The sequence below is a fragment of the Falco punctatus genome (genome assembly GCF_963210335.1).
Source record: "Falco punctatus genome assembly, chromosome: 9".
Taxonomy (NCBI): domain Eukaryota; kingdom Metazoa; phylum Chordata; class Aves; order Falconiformes; family Falconidae; genus Falco; species Falco punctatus.
In genome coordinates, this window is record NC_137589.1 from 51,021,611 (window position 1) to 51,038,720 (window position 17,110).

At 42.3% G+C, this 17,110-nt stretch overlaps 1 protein-coding gene across 2 annotated transcripts in view; it reads left to right on the top strand.

Moving 5' to 3' along the window:
• Positions 1–17,110, top strand: part of PAPPA (pappalysin 1) — a 420,169-nt gene that overhangs the window by 201,802 nt on the left and 201,257 nt on the right. The window contains exon 1 of one of the 2 annotated variants that reach the window (XM_080402292.1): positions 1–17,110. This exon is cut by the window's left edge and continues 18,150 nt beyond it; it is cut by the window's right edge and continues 17,361 nt beyond it. The exons of the other annotated variant lie outside the window; for it this stretch is intronic. The gene's annotated coding sequence lies outside the window, so the exon portion shown is untranslated. 2 annotated transcript variants of the gene reach the window in all.

The window sequence follows — 17,110 nt, forward strand, 5'->3', positions numbered from 1 at the left end:
TGTGAAAAAAGGGCACTTCTACCATGATGTCAGGGGGCCAGCCTTCCTCTCTGCTCCCCTCCCACAATGTGACCATTATATCAACATATGGCAAACATTTCTCCTATTCTGTGTTTACTCCCAGCAGTAAAAATTCAGTAAAAAGCCAAGGGCCTTCCACAGAGAGAGGAAAACTCAGCTACAACCTTCAGGACAGGAAAAGCAAATACACTTTTAACAAGAAAGTTATTGGGACATTGCTAAATATTTCCAAGAAATAAAATAACAAAGGAGCTTGTATCCAAGAGGAGTCACATATCTTAAGAAAGTATAAGCATCATGGAAAAAAGTCCTGAAGGATTATTATTGAAACATTAGCTGAAATTAAAAGCACGTTTATGCAGCCAAAGGAGTTTTTGGGCTTTAATTCATTAGCTCAGGTTTCATCTACCAGGATTCCGCCCCCGGCACGTGTAATAAGATTAGTTCATTAATCGTTGAGTCCTTGGGAATTAACGTACTGGAGGTGCTTTTCTCCCCCTCTGAAAAGTCCCCCTGGAAATATAAACACAGCAGCGATTTTGTTGAGTGTGGGATCAGAGTTAGTCGTGCCAGGTTTGGCTTGATGAGAATGACTGAATCCTATAAACAAGTGAACAGTGGGAGAAATGTATTAAGAAAAAAAAACCAACTTGTTTTGTCTTTTAGAGTTGTACTGCAATGTTTGGCTGATTGCATACGGAAATCTAGTGTATTAGCTCTTTTAAAAGAATTTTAAAAAGAAAAAGGAAGTATCGAGTGGGTTGTTTTACAGGATAATTACCTTGGGATCCCTGGTCCCTACCTGCCATCCCAGTAGAAAAGTGAGGATGAAAGGTCAGAAAGGGACCCAAGCAGCAGCTGGGCAAGCGTGCACATCCTTGGGGCCAGGCTTGGGCAGAGCAATGGAGAAATGTTTCTGCCTCCTGGAGGTATGCGTTTTGTATATCTTTGGAAGGGACAGAAGCACTGTCCTGGGGCAACACTGGCCTTACTCACAAGGCAGGACAGACAGTCTAGTTGCTCATGCAGCAGTGTCTGAAGGTAGGTGGAGGGGAGTACATAGTCAGCAATGTGGGAGAAGGATTTTGGGACTCTCTTCTTTCCTCCCTTCAGTCAGAGCCTAAACAGGGTCAAGGCAAGATGTGGCCCAATCCTTTCCATTGACTGAATGGGAAAGAACCACCTTTGTTAATAAGGTCTTTTAAAAATCACTTCGGTCATGCTCCCATTTATATTGTGCCATGTTGTCATGCAATTTAAGCAGATTAAAAACACATTTAACAAAGTGCAAGGAAGGAAATGCCCTGATCTCAAGTGGCAAGGGTCAGAAGTGACATGAATGATTAGGTGCGTTATTGGGTATTTTGATACACTGTTGCTTAGTTCTGAGGTTCTTTAAGGATGTTGAAGCAGGGAACGTAAGGCATGAGGCTCTGGACTCATGGGAATTTTACCTGCCAGAGGATATTCGGATTTCCTTTTCTTGTAATTTCTGAATCCATTTTTTCTTCTCTCTGCAATCACATACAAGCTATTTTGTAACAGAGGTATATTTCTCTTTTGGAGCTATAGGAAAACATTTCTGACATTGGCAAAGGAGACCAGGGAGGGATGATTTATGAGTAGAAGACTAAAAGGAGCTAAATATGGCTGCTTGGTTTAAAATTACTAAGTAGGTATTATGATAACTATCTTCAAATACATAAATACTAGAGAGAAACAGAAACGTCTGGTTTGAGCCAACAGAGGCAAACCTGTAGGCAGTGGAAGGAAAATAAGAAAAATTCAGGCTGAAAATCAAGAGAGAATTCCTAGTAGTGAGACCTCTCTAAAAATCTCAAGGTACAACAATGCTCCAGTTGTAATAATGTCATAAAAGTGTCCCAGTGCTACAAATATTGTAAAGAGTGCTGGGGATTTCCCATTTATTATGCCCAGGTGGGATTAAATAACCCCAGCAAAGGAAGGCTTGATTCAGTCATTAGCCCCTGCAAGGATCTGGAAGGAGTGCGGGAGCAAATAGGGTAAACCTCTCAGTGCCAATAAGTGGAGGGAGACGATGACCAAAGGAAAGGTAAATGTGAAATTATCCCATTTGGGCTCAAAGTGCAATCTGAATGGTGAATGCTCTTAATGAAAGCATGGCTGCTTTAGTAACCCAATACCTCCATTACTATTTTAGGCTGTAATTGTAGCTAATAGAAGGAAATGGATTTATATTTTGCTAGAATGCATTATTTATCAGTAAGAGTTTTAGGATTCATACAGTGTTGTGGTGAAAACTGCTTGATAAAGAGAGCTTAAATAGACTGAGTCAGCTACACTGTATGCACTGTTTTTTTTGGGTGTAAATGCCTAAGTCCAGAACAAAGCAAAAAAAGAATAGTTCTGTATTGACATGGCCAAATGAGACTTTGTAGAGTAAATGCAGCAAGAAATCCAAGGTGAGTGTGTAACATCACTGTGGGTTATAGAGCCTGTAAAGAAGGAAGAGGGGGAGCAGAGAGAGGGCAGAATCTCCCAAATGTTCCTAAATCAAAGGGCAAATATGTAAGGAAGGATTGAAAAAAACCAGCAGTTGTAGGGCCCCTTTCCAGATCTGCTGAGCTCATGACCAAGCCTTCCCAAGATCATAAGGATCCAGGGGACATCTAATATCCTGGAGCAAAATCCTGTACCTATTTCCTTTAAAAAAGAAACTGTCACCACAGGATAAACTGCTGCAATCCGAACAAGCTGAATCCTGTTGGATTTTAATACTGTGCCACCCCATTGCCAGAGAGGGAGCACTATGGGGCTACAAAAAAAATGGAGTAGCATAGGAAAGAAATGTAATAAACCTGGTTATCAGGAAATGTTTACAAGTGAAGGGCACTGTGATATGAAACGGTCATGGCAGCACAATGGGGAATCCCATTGTCAGGGCTTTTTTAAAGCAATCTGGATAAAACCCTAGAAAACGTCTTTGAAGACAAACCTGTGCTGGCAGGGAAACGAGCTGGGTGATCTAACCGGACTTCACCTCCAGCTCTGGTGATGGGAGCACAGCCTCCGTGAAGGAAAGCTGAAGCCCTGCTGCCTGAATCACTTCAGTGCCTGGGTTGGATCCGTGGCCCCTTACGCTCATGACGGGTGGCTCACAGCTCTGCCGACACGGGTGGGACTACTGTGTCGGTAATCCTTCCCTGTGTAAGACGACGTTGCACAACCTGGCCCTTCCATTAGGAAGTGAGCCATCCTAATGAACAATTAACCATGCACATCCTTGATGCAATTTCTACACAATCATTGTTATTCTATCATCTGTACTTACGTTTTTGTGGCTGCTGCTTCTTTCAAAAACCAAAGGAAAACAAAGTGAGCTATTTTATATTTTGGTTTTCTTAGTAATGTATGATTAATGGGGTAAATCTTGGAGTCCCTACTCAAGGGATTTTCACTTTGTGTTAACCAGGCCTTCTGTTTATTCATGTTTTGTAACAGAAATAAAAAAGTATTTCCTTCTAGCCCAAGGCACCTAATCAGGATTAGGCCTGGAGCAGAATAGTTTGCATTCTTGCGTTCCACCTTGATGTGGAGTTACCTTTTTCAACCGTAGATTGAATATTAAATTATGCTACCCTTTTTTTTTTGGGGGGGGGGGTTGGCTGGTTTTTGGGTGTTTTTTTTTTGTTGTTTTGTTTGTTTTTTAATTTTTTTAAAGGTATTTTAGGGCCTATCTAATCAACTCACCCTGAGGACAGTTATTCTCTGCATCACATCTCATGGCTGTGGGTCTTCTTATAAGTTCATTAGCTGAAAGTTGACTGTTGTCAAGTAGAATTTAGTTTGTGAAGCTATGTCTCTGTGGGATTGAGGCGTTGGGTGCCACTCGTTGCTGAGGGAGCTGGGCAGCGCCTGCTCATGACTGGCACACAGGGTTACGTGTTTGTCCTACACTGAGCTCAGACTAGCAACTCGTGCTTGGTTTATGCAGTATCTGCGGCACTGGAGTCACCATATCTCCTCCTACCTGATGGCACTGCCTCCAGCTCTGCAGACCAATGAGCACCATGATGTTTACAAGAAGCTGTGATTTATGTGCGAAACCAAAGCTCTTTTGAAACAGCATCTAATTTACAGTTGCTTGAAATAACAGTCTTATCCTTCCATCTCCAGTGGGTGAAGATGAGTGACTTGGAGGGAGACAGATGTCAAATCAAGGCGGAGTGTGTCCTGGATGCTTCTCAGTCAGCGCCTCATTATCAACGCTAAGCTGAATTGTACAGCTTTTCTGCAATTACACTAATAAGCAGCTTTATTTAAATGTAATTGCTTTAACTGAAAAATCCTAATGCAGGTTTTTTTGTTCTGTCTGATGTTTGGAAAAGTCTCCATAGCTTTTAGTCACCTATTTTGAATTTTTAAAAGGTTTATGTTTAGTTACGGTACAGACGTATTATTACATATCGAGGTCTTAGTCATTCTGTTCTGCTCTTGCATCCTGGTGTGCTTATTCACTTTGGTTTATCTGAATAGGGAGGGAGGGAACCTGGAGGGGGTGGAAAGGGTACACACATTGAAGGAGAGGTCCCACTTACATTTAGAAACAGTTGGTCTTTACTTTTTTTTTTTTTTAAGATTATTTTTATTTCATTCACTTACTCTAGGTAGTGTTACAATTGTGAAAGAATGAGAAGGACAGAAAGCCACTATTTTTTTCTAAGACAGCTTTCTGAGCTGTACACTGTATTGGAGAATCCCATTGAGTTGTAACATCAGATCTCAACTCTCTGAATAACTTTTATATTTACGGTGCATTATTTGTTTTTATTTTTATACAAGGGATTACTTGTTCCTGTATTATTATTATTTTTTCCTCTTGCGTTACTGTTCCTGTAACATACTCAGAAAGCTGGGTTGTTACAGTAGTGCTTGGCAGACCTTACTAGGAACTGAGAAAAACTTCCAATCCCTTGACCTTTCGTTTTCCAAAATTAAAATTTGCAGCAGAAGTGTGGACGTTAGGCTTATCGCCTAAATATCCAAGCTGGTGCTGCTGGGTTTGGGCTGCAGTGAACCTCGTTCTTCTCTGCTTCTTCACTATTACTCCCCACCCTTCCTGTTTGAGCTGTGGTCTGTTCAGCCACGCAAGAGATGTTGAATCAGGACTCCTGAACCTCCTCTCGACCCCGTGCAGGACTCTACAACATGAGTCACTTCACCAGTCAGCGAAGTTTGGCCTCGTTTCACCTGAATATCGGGCAGATGACATCACTGGGCTCTTGGCGGGACAGCTGTGGTCTCTGGGTCTTCCTGGCCTGGTGAGAGAAGTGGTAAGATGACATGGAGGTGACGCTGCTCAGCAGAAACTGCCCTAGCATTGTCCCTGAGGCAGCCTGTGTGCCTCCCTGTGACTTTGTCTTCAGGCAGTGGCAAAATTAGTAAGTGTAAAAAGGAGGATTATTAAACAAAATTAATGTGACAGGAGAACTGCTTAAGTCTATTATGTGGAGGAAAAGCATTGGCCAGGTAGAAGGACAGGGCATAGGAAAATGGGGAAGGACACATCCGTAAATTAATATAAAGAAAGGAAGCAAATTTCCTTTCGGCTTGTCCTGAGCACAGCTCTGTATTTGCTTGTTGTTGCTTTTACCAACAGGGAAGTCAGCCTTTTAAATCTCTCCCCGGCTGCGCAGGTGGCAGTGTAAGTAGCATAAAACAGAACTTGTCAAATCCAGGAATCTGGCTTGTGGAGAGCAAATCCCAGAAAGAGGGAAAAAAAACCCTCAAGCCCAAAACAAAACAAAAACACGATACCTAAACCAGACTTCCACTTCTGGGATCAGATCAAAACAACAAAAAACCCAGAAAGATTAAAATAAGCTAAACTCAAATTAGCTTTTTTTGTGTTGCATGTTTCTCGAGGCAAAAGAGTTTATTTTGGAATTAAAGCGCACACACAAAACACAGCCTTTGACTGGACATTCGACGTGCTAATAGTTTGCAGAGGAGTTCGGGGAAGTTGACTCTAAAAAACAGATGGGTGTCGAGAGGCACCGTTGAGGTCTCCGCATTCCTCTCCACATATCAACATGAGGTTGTTGTGCTGAGATGGTCAGAAACTGTGCAGCTGTTTGATTCCTCTGCTTAAACAGCCCTGCACACATACAGCCGCCTAACACCCTGTAGGGCCCTATATACCGTATAGAGCAGCCTCTGCCAGGGACCAGTCCTGCTGCAAACATGGGGAGGGGGTGGAGGAGAGGGAGGGCACTTTAGGGGGCTGGAGACCTGCTTAGGGGAAGGGCTCACTCTGGGTGGCTCTTTCGAAGTGTGTCTGCCTCTGTCATTTCATGTGGCTGTGGGACTGTTGTGTGAGAATTCTCCCAAAAGTTTTCTCTTGTAGTGTTGGTTGGTAGCATTTTGTAATGTTTTGGCAAGCCATCTCTTGGCCACAAATAATTAGTGCAGAGGTGGCATGAAATTGAAAAATTAATTATGAAAATATTTGCTTTTTAACTTTCAGTAATAACTTTGGTGTCGTGTTTGGGAATAGTTTCTGTTTTATTCCAGCTGGGTTGAAGTTTTTGTAGTTTTCTGAATCATTCACCTTTTCAGGTGAGAGAAGGGCATTTCTTTATGCAAGGGGTGTCCCCACAAGTCCAGCCCCTACATGTCCTTAGCGAATGGGGAAAACATGGGATGCCATGATAGGAAAGGGTCACTGTGAGCCCCCTGTGCACTGGTCCCCTGAGGGTGCTGCTGTGTTCTTAGTAGATCTGGCACAATGGGGGCTTATGAGCCTGCAACAAGTTCACGTGAAATGATGCTTCCAGGTAGCAGTGAAGCCAGTGGTAAAACATTTGGAAACCACTGCCCAAATGACCCTCTTCTACAGTGGCAGAGGGTGCAACCTTCCCTGTTACTCTGAGGACTGGCAAGGAATGGAGATACTGCCGGTCTTTGTTTTCTATTTGATTTACTTATTTTTAAGGCTGCAGTCTTGACAATAGGAAAATGCCAATGACTATTTGTGCAAGAGCTGCTAAGCTCCCTTCCATAGCACCACTGGGCTGTCTGCCCTGAGAAGGGCATTTCTTTCGAGGTCGTCATCTAAGGACCAAAGATTGTTGTGTTCAGATGAGGGACAGTCTCTCCTCCAAGGTTGCTTGGCTGGAAGCAGTGTACAGAAAAGCTTCCCAGTCTGGCTGACTGGGAGAGCTGGGATGTGATGAATGTGAATGCAAGGGCACTATGGAGAGTAGCAAGAGTGGCTGAGGTGGAGAGCTGGCTTGTCTTTTGTTCTGCTTCTACTGGCCTACCTCCAAGCTCCATCTTTACCCCGTAATATCACCAAAGATAGAATTCTGGTCCATTTGGGGAAGACACAGGTAGGATTACAGGGCTCTCTGGGAGCAACTGAGGGCAGCCATGAGGCCTCTGACACCACTTCCTAGTTGCCTGCAGCAGCAAACGTCCTTGCTGCTCCACCTTCTCCAGGTCTAGGGAGTGCCTGGGCAGATGCCTGTGCTGGCTGGCAGCTAGAAGGAAGGTAAGAAGCAGTGGGTGAATGGTGGGTTGCTTGAAGATGAGTTTCTGAGAGGAAGAGCAGGTTAGAGTCCAAGGACAAGGTGTCAGAGTAGCAGGATGCTTGAGAAAAGGACAGCCCGGTTTTCCTTAGTTTGTTTTAACATTTGACCTTTTGGTGAAGGAGTCCAGTCAGTTCAATTTCTTCCAGCATAAAGAAAAGACACTGAGTTTAGTTTGTGACCGGCAGCAGAAGGTTGTATTTTTGGACTGGGGATGTATACTGAGGGAACTTATTAATTAGCTTTCCTAATATTCTGAATATTAGTTGCTGCTACTGCTTTATGATTCTGGCTTCATGTGAACAGTGTTTATGCTAGCACTCTGCTTTGATGGCATTGGACGTCTTTCCCAACAGCAACTCCGAAGGAAGGGTAAAACAAGATAAATAGAAGAACCTGACTTTGCTATGGCCTCATGTGCCCTTGACTGTCTTTGCAGTCAGTTGAGGAGTGATGTGGGGTTTCCCTGGCACCAAATCTTCGTGATTTTATACAGAGTTTGAGGCAAGAGGGGGAAAACTACTTGGTTGTTTTTGTTTGTGGTTTTTGTTTTGTTTTGTTTTGTTTTTGTTTGTTTGTTTGTTTTTCTAAAGGTCTAACTCTTGAAAGAAAAGCAAGAATGAAAAGAGTTGTTAGTAACTACAGTGGGGATTATTAAGCTCACTTTTGCAGATGAGTGGTAACTGCACGGTTAGATCCTTTATAAACCATGGCTGGGATAATATGCAAATTTGAATTTGAACCAGTGGTTTACAGGTTTGGTGTTTTTTCTCCATGCTTGTGCTACTTGCTAGGGACTTGGCCATGAGAAAGGCTGTATTTATTGACTGTTATGTCCAGTCCCAATGAAAACAGGAAATCCTTAGGAATCACAAGAAATCCATCCAAATCTCATCCATTAAATGAGAATCAAGATAGTGAGAAAAGAAACTGCTGAGTCTTCCTGATAGCACATTGATGCTGGAGAGGTGGTCCCTGAAACAGCCAGAAGCTGATAGAAACTGGTGGACTTGAAGCTTGAAATTGGTGTTAGTAGGGCTAGGAGTAAGGATGAAATGTTTCTTTCTCCTTTATGTATCTGTTTACACTCAAACTATCTCCATGTGCCATATTGTGGCATCAGGTTTTTTAATTCCTCATTGATTTGAGGGAGGGTTTCTATTTAAAAATCAGTGGCTCAGCGTGGCTTGTGAGGAACAGGGAAGGAAAGCCCGTTTTGTGTTTGTGTAACATTTACTAGAATTGGTTAAACAGACACACATCAAAATAAATGCTGTAACCTTTCAATAATGTTTAGTCTCCCTGAGAATGAACATACTGGAAGTATGTGTGTTAAGTATACACCACTAATAGTCTCTGTGACATTTGGGCTGGCTCCACAGGGGAGATGAAGGGCATGCACTGAAAATGGTATCAAAAGGGAAAAATAATCACCTCAACTCACAGAAATAAAATTTACCAGAAGTTGCAGGAATAAAAATAGGTTATTTAGGTTCCCTTGATTTAATTTGATCTCTGTGATGTTGCCATCAGAGTACGCAACTTAGGTCCTTTCATAGCCCAGGTTTCCTCTCTGAAGTTGTGGCAGGAATAGGTCCAGAAATTCCTGGAGAAGCATTATAGATGATGGATAATTTTGATGTAGTTACTGCTAATACTTAAAGGCAGTATTGTTTTTTTCTTAAATTCTGGCTCTTTCTGTTGGTCTCTGTTGGTTTTGAATGTTATAACCATAAGCATAAATAGCTAAGGACAAATTCCTGATAAGGTGGACTTTGTTCCCAACTGATTCATCATGTCAAAGCAAACTGAGAGTCTGCCCATGGAAGCAATCTGCTTCTGGAAGCATGTGAATGGTGAATGATCACAGTCCTCTGCCCTAAAACGAATGACAGCAGATTGGTGAGGATGGCCTAGATGTCAATTAGGTAATTCCATGAAGGAAGAGCAATTTTGATGGAGAAGATGATAAAGTCAGTGAAAAGTTCTGCTAACGTCAATGGCCTTGAATACAGACTTGGATAAGCATAAACAGGATTTTTTTTTTTTCTTGTTTCCTTTTCTTTCAAGCAACATGCTTTACCAGATCACTGTTATCTGTAACACCCCTGCCCAATGATTTGTTTGTTGTTTGGGTTTTTTTTTATGAGCTCAGTAGCACTAACTATGTAAGTTTATTTCCATTAAGATCGAAGCTGAAGAAGAACATGACTTAACTAAAACTCTGAGCTGTATCAAGTTTTGCTTAGGCTCCAGAAAGCTTGGTTATTCCCTTTTTATTAACTTTTCTTGTCTACTTTTATCTCTCAATGATAAGAATGGTTATTATTTCTGGACCATTGAGCTAAGACTATTTAAATTGTTTATTGGTGTATAAAGGCTGATGTGATTTCTGTGGTGGATCATATCATCCTACAATAAACAGTTAGATAAAGTCAGATGGGATGCTTCAACCTGGTGGATTAATGGTGAGTTTTAACAGAACAAGAGTTCCTTGTGATGTCCTGAAGGCCCCTGAGTTCACTCAAACCTGGCCATGGCTGCCTTTTAAGGCTTTGGACAGTCTCTAAAGATAAGTCACTAAGGATGGCTGCAGAGCATGCAACTCTGTATTTACAGTGGATGTACATTTAGTTTCGAGAAAAACTGTTTTTCCTATGGTGCACTGCCCAGCTCTGGGGTGCAGTTTGGGTGAATGTACTTGTCATGAGTTTATGTAACTCCACCGCATAAACTGTGTCCATCTTGCATTAGCCACAAGGTTTGATTTGACTTTTTTTCTGTGGCTGTTAACATAAACTGAACTGACAGAGAGGTGCTGCAGGAAAAAGCTTAGGGCTTTTGGAATACCCCTGGTAACAGGAGGACTGGGGAGTCAAATGCAGATCTATTAATTTTGTATCACCTTTGCGTCAGCCGTGGCCTTGGGGAATGTTCCAGGGTAGACTGGAATAAGCTGACTTGGGAGCAAATCGGGGCATGGCTCAGACAGACCTACATTTGGCTGTGGCTCTGCCGACAGTTTAAACTGGTTTTCCAAAAGATTTTATCATCCGTGTGACTCAGCATCATTAAACTTGAAAGCAATAGCCAAATTGGTGATCAGAAAGAGAATTTGGGGACCATCACTCAAAGTTTGATTGCCCATAATAAGTCACAGTGGCATTTGGATGACTCATGTTCTTGCAAGTCTCAAAGCCAGTTTCTTTAAACACAGAAGGGGTTTGGATAAGCTTCTGAACTGGACCCAACCTTCCAATGGTTTGAGGTTCACCCATTACTATTTTCTGTCTAACTTAGGCAAAGGCTTAAATTTAGAAAAATAACTTAGTGAGTAAACATTAAGCACTTTGTTTAAATATTAAGTATTAAAGTTGCAGGTTGGCTTTTTCACTTGAGCATGGAAATATGTAACCTAATTTGCAGAGGTGTGGAAGCCAAATCAATTTTGGGACTGGAGTGAGCTCAGCTCATTGCGCTTACGATGTGTGTGCTGCTTAGAGCTGTAACCAAAACGTTTGCAATTTCACTCTTTGTCCTGAAATAGTCAGTATTTGGGATAAAAGAGAAATTCTTTGCAATTACAATATTCCAATGGTAGGGAATGGAACTGATAAGGTCTGACTACATATAAGAGGACAAAACCCCAATTCTGTGAAGGCTTTTGTCTGTAAACAAAACTTGGCATCCTGGGAGTAGCTGCATGAAACAGCAATCATAAGGTATATATTAATAAAGTACATATGTCTTTACAGGCCTGGGGATGTAGATATTGTCCCTTTGAGAGCCAAACCAGAATGAAATAGAAGTATAGAATTCGCCACTGTGATGTTTGTTTGGGACAATTTTGGAAAACAAGGAACTCTTGCATAAAAGTTTTCTCCTTGTTGAGGCTTGTGGTTTATCCTCCTCCCCCTCCAACAATAGTTTCTCAAGGGTAACCTAAGAATTGTTGAGTAAAAGTCATTTATCTAGTATGGTGTTCCCTTGAATCGCTTTTCACTCTGGCTGCCACAAAGATTTGATGCTGGAAACTGCTCCAATTCATTGTAGAAGCAAGGTTATTAATACAGAGCTCGAATGTGGATGTTTGAAGGCAGTTGGCTGGAGAAAGAAAAGGCTTTGTCCACTATGAAGAAGTAATAGCCTGGTTTACTTTGTTACCTCCTTGCTTGCCATATTGGTATCCAAAGAGCAGTAACATTTCTACAACTGGAAAGAGCAATGACAGCAAAATGAAAAATTCTCCTCATTTATTTAAAGCAGCATCCAGATCTACCTGCTTTGGTTTGATTTGCTACTTTTTTTACATGTTTGCTCCATGCACTGTGTAGATTTAGTAGGATTTGCCAAAGCAGACCTTCCAATGCTGCCAGCAGGAGAAAGTCTGACAGTGCAGTGTGTGAAGTCAAGAGGACTTTTCTAGCTCAATGCATTTTCCAGAGGTGCCCTTTCTACCTTGCAATCTCAGCAAAGCACTTTCCCCCAATTTGTCACATCTCCTGCAGTATGATATTCTTCCTACCAGTGCATAGATCTTTCAGAATGTGGGAATGTCCATGAGAGCTGAATGGAGAGTGACGTTTTGAGTCAGGGGCTTGGTTAGCTTTAGTACCATGTATCATTAGGGTGCTGTAACTGAGTTGTCATTCAAATATATCTTGGGTTGTGGGTGTCTGAACACCCAGGTAGTTTCAGCTCTGTATCTGTCAGAAGCAAACAAGCAAATCTCTGATGTTTGGCTGGCTTTGGTTGCTACACATTTAGGCAGTTTCAGCCAAAGAGTATTTTCTGTGTCTTTGTCGGTTCTCAGCTGCAGGCATTTCTCAAGGCCTGGACTTCAAGACTGGTTTGAGGCTGTGGGTATTTGCTTGCTTGTTGTGGAAGGCACCTGGCAAAAGCTGTCATTTCCCAGATCAGAGTGAGCCTCGTAGACTCCCACTCCCTGTTAACTGCACCTTAAGCCTGAGGTCCCAAGACTCCCTTAATAATCCAAAGGAGGCAGAGAAGATGAAATTAGGCTCCTGCTGGTTTTTCTGCAGGGTGATTCATTATAGCCTCCTCTCTGGCTATAAAGGGAGCCCAAGAAGATTAACCTGATAAAGCCATGGATCACCTGTGGGAATGCCCACCACCATGTGCAGCAAAGCCTTGCAGCCACTCTTCAGCGTTCAGGGTGGCAGTGCAAGGTGCAGGAACCAGAGCCGGTGGTTGGGAGGGAGTGGTACGTGCTCTGCAGCTGTCTGGACTGTACCTATTATGTGGATAAGCAATCAGCTCCTGTCTCCAGGGCTGTCAATCTGGAACCTTTCACCAGCACTAAATTCACTTTAGAAAAATAAAATAGAGAGACAGAGAGATTAGTCAGACTTCTAAAATGCTTCAAGAAACTTTAATGTTATTATCTAAGCAGAAAGATATCCAGCAATTCCTCAGCTATTTAACATAGTAGGCAGTTGCTGACAAACGACGTTATCGAGCATACACTTTTGAGTGAGGAAGAGTGATACGATCTTGCTTAAATTGTATTTTAACAAACATGCCTATCTAACAATTAAGCTGGAGCAATTTTACTCTAATAGATGCTTTTGCTGCTTAATATAGAAATTTACATGTTCATTTGTAGCCCCCAGAGATCACACAGCTGCCAGACTCCCAGCTGCCACCACCCTGTTCCTCCCCCTGTGGCTTGCTCTCAGCTTTGGCTACGAGCACTTGATCTAACGAAGCACTTTAAAATACAAATCCCACTGTTTTCTTGGCCGTGGAGCTGAGCTCACTGGGCTGTATTTGAAAATGGCTGTCTGCCAGCCAGACACCCTTACTCACCTAAGCTAATTTTACTCCATCTGATGGCAAAATTAGTCATTCCCCTCCCTCCTTATCAAAATTCTCCTGCATTGTAAGCAACGCAATGAAAGCCTGAAAGGGGCAATCCTCTGTGCACTTGGCCGCTCACCCTGTCCCTCCTCCTGTGTCGTGGCACGAGGGCTGTCCTGCCCGGGATCAGGGCTGTGGCAGCGGTGGACAGTTCGGGGCAGGATGGGCACCAGAAGAAGCAGCAGTTGAAACCCTGCCATCCGATTCACAAGGCATTTCCCAGATAAGGAGTTTACAGTGGGAGGTGGCAACAGGCAACTTGGGCGCTGGCAGCATTTTTCCATTCTCCAGTTACTCTGTAGTTCAGCTTGGGACAGACACGAGCCTGAAGTAATACGCTGTGTGCTATTTCAAGGAAAGGGAGCCCGTGTCCTTCAGGCTAGCCCTCAGAAATTTTAGTAGATAAGAAATCCCACTATGACTGTTTCTTGCAGTCTCAGATGACACAAATAGGCAATGCTTTCTTTTAACTCTGCCAGTGAAATGTAATTGTTTCATCTAAAATCCCAGAAGCGAGGTGCCCACAGCTCAGCATTTTATGTGCACACACACTTAGAGCATTGATCTAGCAGAAGGTGGCAGGTAGAAATGAATGCATGGCTAGCAAATGGAGAGTTGTTAGGGAAATGTGAAATCAGATGCCTGTGGACTACCATGCCAAAAGCCACATCGTGATGCAGGTACATGGCTTCTTTTTCCCCTGGGGTAAGGAGTGGAAGACTTTGGTTTACCTTCATGTTGTTTTGTCACATGCATGAAGGATCTCCTGGTCCAGGTGCTGCCTTTTGCCCCCTCGACACAGTTGGAGGCAGAATACTCAACTAGATGGAGACTGGATCTGATCATGAGGTTATTATTATGCAGAAACCAGAAAAATTATATCCCTTAAAGTAACTTGTCCAGCAACAAGAAAAAAGCCCAAACTTCTCTATGAAGTGATTTGGCATGAATAATTCTGTAAGCTATAGGCAAAGGGGCATACTCTCCAGCATAAATCTATTTGTTTTCTAAGGATTTTGCCTAGAACTTTATTCTCTGACTCGCATACCATTGTGACAGTTTTGTAAAACATTGTCAAGAATAATTCATTCTGATTATCTTGTATTAAGATCAGCTGTCCATATCATAACAAGGAGTGTCCAAAAAAGTTATTTCCTCTCCCTCGATGAGTGATAAACCTCATACCAAAGGTGCCTGCAAGGGTTGGAAGGCCAGAGAATCTGTTCCATTTGTTTTTCCATTTGAAAAAAAAAATCCCCACACTTCTATTCAACCATAATCAAGGAGGGACGCAACACCACTCCACTTAGCAAACAAACTTCTAAGTGCACTTGCTGGAAAAAATTATAGTTTGTTCCTGAAAAAATAGACTGAGTGTACTGATAGCATAGTACAATCTGACTTGTGCTTCCTGCGTGGCAAAGGGAATGAGCATCCTCCCTAAGCCTAGAGCTGACCTCTCTTCTGCAAGGTGGCAGGTGCCTTTATTGATAAAGAGGCCCAATTAGAATCAGGACGATAGAGCCGTACAATGAATTTGAGAGATTCCTCCCCTCCCAGAGGGAAGAAATGCATGTTCTGAAATACCTTGTGGAGGGTAATACGTTACCCCTGGAAGCAGTGATCCCTGGACTGCTCTAAGGACAGGCAAAACACCTCACTGAAGTATTTTCAGTGAACACCTTTTCCCCACTCTCCTGCGAGCTTTCCAGAAATGAACCAAAATGCTCTTGCAGAGAACTGTCCCATCTAGCCAAGTGCTGCAAATGGAGGTCAGCATCGGACAACTAACTACCAGAAGGTACCTCAAACCAACAATTTAGCCAAATACAGAGGTGTTAATGCAGGCAACAGTGACTGCGTGGTTGAGGAGGATGTCTCTGGAGAGCATCTTCCAAACCACACCCAGAAAGGGAAAGCAGACTCTCAGATAACCAGCCTTGGAAATATTTTCCTCTGCCTAATGTGTGTCCAAAAACTCCTGGAAAGAGACTCCTGCAGATCTTGCATAGAACAGATTTCAGCCTGCAGAAAAGCTCTGCTGACATTTGTTGCATGGCCTCTTGTCACTGCCACCTTGTGAAGTGCCTTTTCCTCAAGATGTGGAGGGCGTCAGATTAGGCAAAATTTTTTTATGTAGCTCAAAATAAAGCATTGAATGTAAGCCTTCAGTACTTTAAAAGTAAATGGAGGTAGATTTGGACTCAAAACTTCACATGGAGTGAAAACTTGAATACCATAATTTTGAAAAGTTGGAACTGAAACACTTGGATTCTTTCAAAAGCTTTTGTTTTCTGTTCTTTTTCATCTCTTTTGGCCAAAGCTATTAGCTTAATTTTATATAGCTTCAACAGAAATTGTGAATGATCCAGAATTTCTCTTACAGCTTAAAAACCCCAACAAAATCAAAACAACCTCCCAAACCTACCTTAAAACAAATGCCCTCAGGTGTAGCTGCTTCTGGGAATAGGCCATGTAACTGCCAAGGTTATGATTTTCTAGTGCTTTTAGTATAAAACTGGACTTTTTTTCAGTTACTCATGTAGGCTGAAATTTTTCCTGCTGGTTCATCTCTTAAAATGTTTGAGCCAAAGTAGTCTTCTCTTTCCAGGAACAAATTGGGAGGAAATTATTTTGTATTACCCATTAAAAAAACCCAAACAAACTCACAGCTCTTTCAATGTGAAACTCTCGAACCTTGAAAGACTTGACATTTGTTAATAGGATGTGGGGGCCTCACTCTGCTGATGTGCATTTTTCTGGTCATAAATTTGCAGCTAATTCTGTCTCCAACTGTGCGTGTTGCTTGGTTTTGGAGCCCCTGCTCCCAAGCTATCAGTGTATGGTAGAGGAAAAGCCCGCTGTCCGTGCTCACATGCCAAAAATAGAGCTTCACTTGCTCTCCACCCCAGCTCATTCCTGGAGTAAGGATCTATGTACTGAGTGAGGCAGACCAAAGTGGCATGGGATAAAGGAGCATGTGATCGTAGTGTTGGGAACATTGTTGTAGTGTGCGTGCACATGGGGAACAAATATTGATTGCACATTCAAGCATAATTCAGGGATTTCCTAATCACTGAAATCTTGACTCTGCAACCTTATGAATTTTCTTCCATCTGTGGTGGTGTAATTCATTGCTGTAATTGCAACAGAAGGCAGGAGTTTTTTTAAACCATGATAAGGCAAAAAACTGAAATAGTAAAAAATTGAGAGTCTTGTGATCTATGATGTTACACACTGTGAAAGTCAGGTTTTGATATGAATATACATTTGGTGTTACCTGGCTATAAAATGCAGTTTTCCTTATCAATATTATAAAACTCCCTGCTTATTTTTTTATATAGCTCACAATTCACTACTTTCTCCTGGGTAGCGACCAGGTAGTAGGCACTTGTCACTGTAGTAGCTTTTACAGCTCTGCCATGGCAGCTTCATATGGATGCATCATCATCATCCATAGCCTGTCTACACTGAGTTGAGACAGAACACAAATGATAGGAAGGTATAATCCTGTCTGTCTTGCAGGCTGCAAACTAAGGATAGGGGATACGAGGTTGGAGAAAGGAAATGCAACTTTTCTCCCAAAACTTTGGCTTAACTCAATGTACATTGTGAGCCCAGTGTTTCAGTGGAGATTC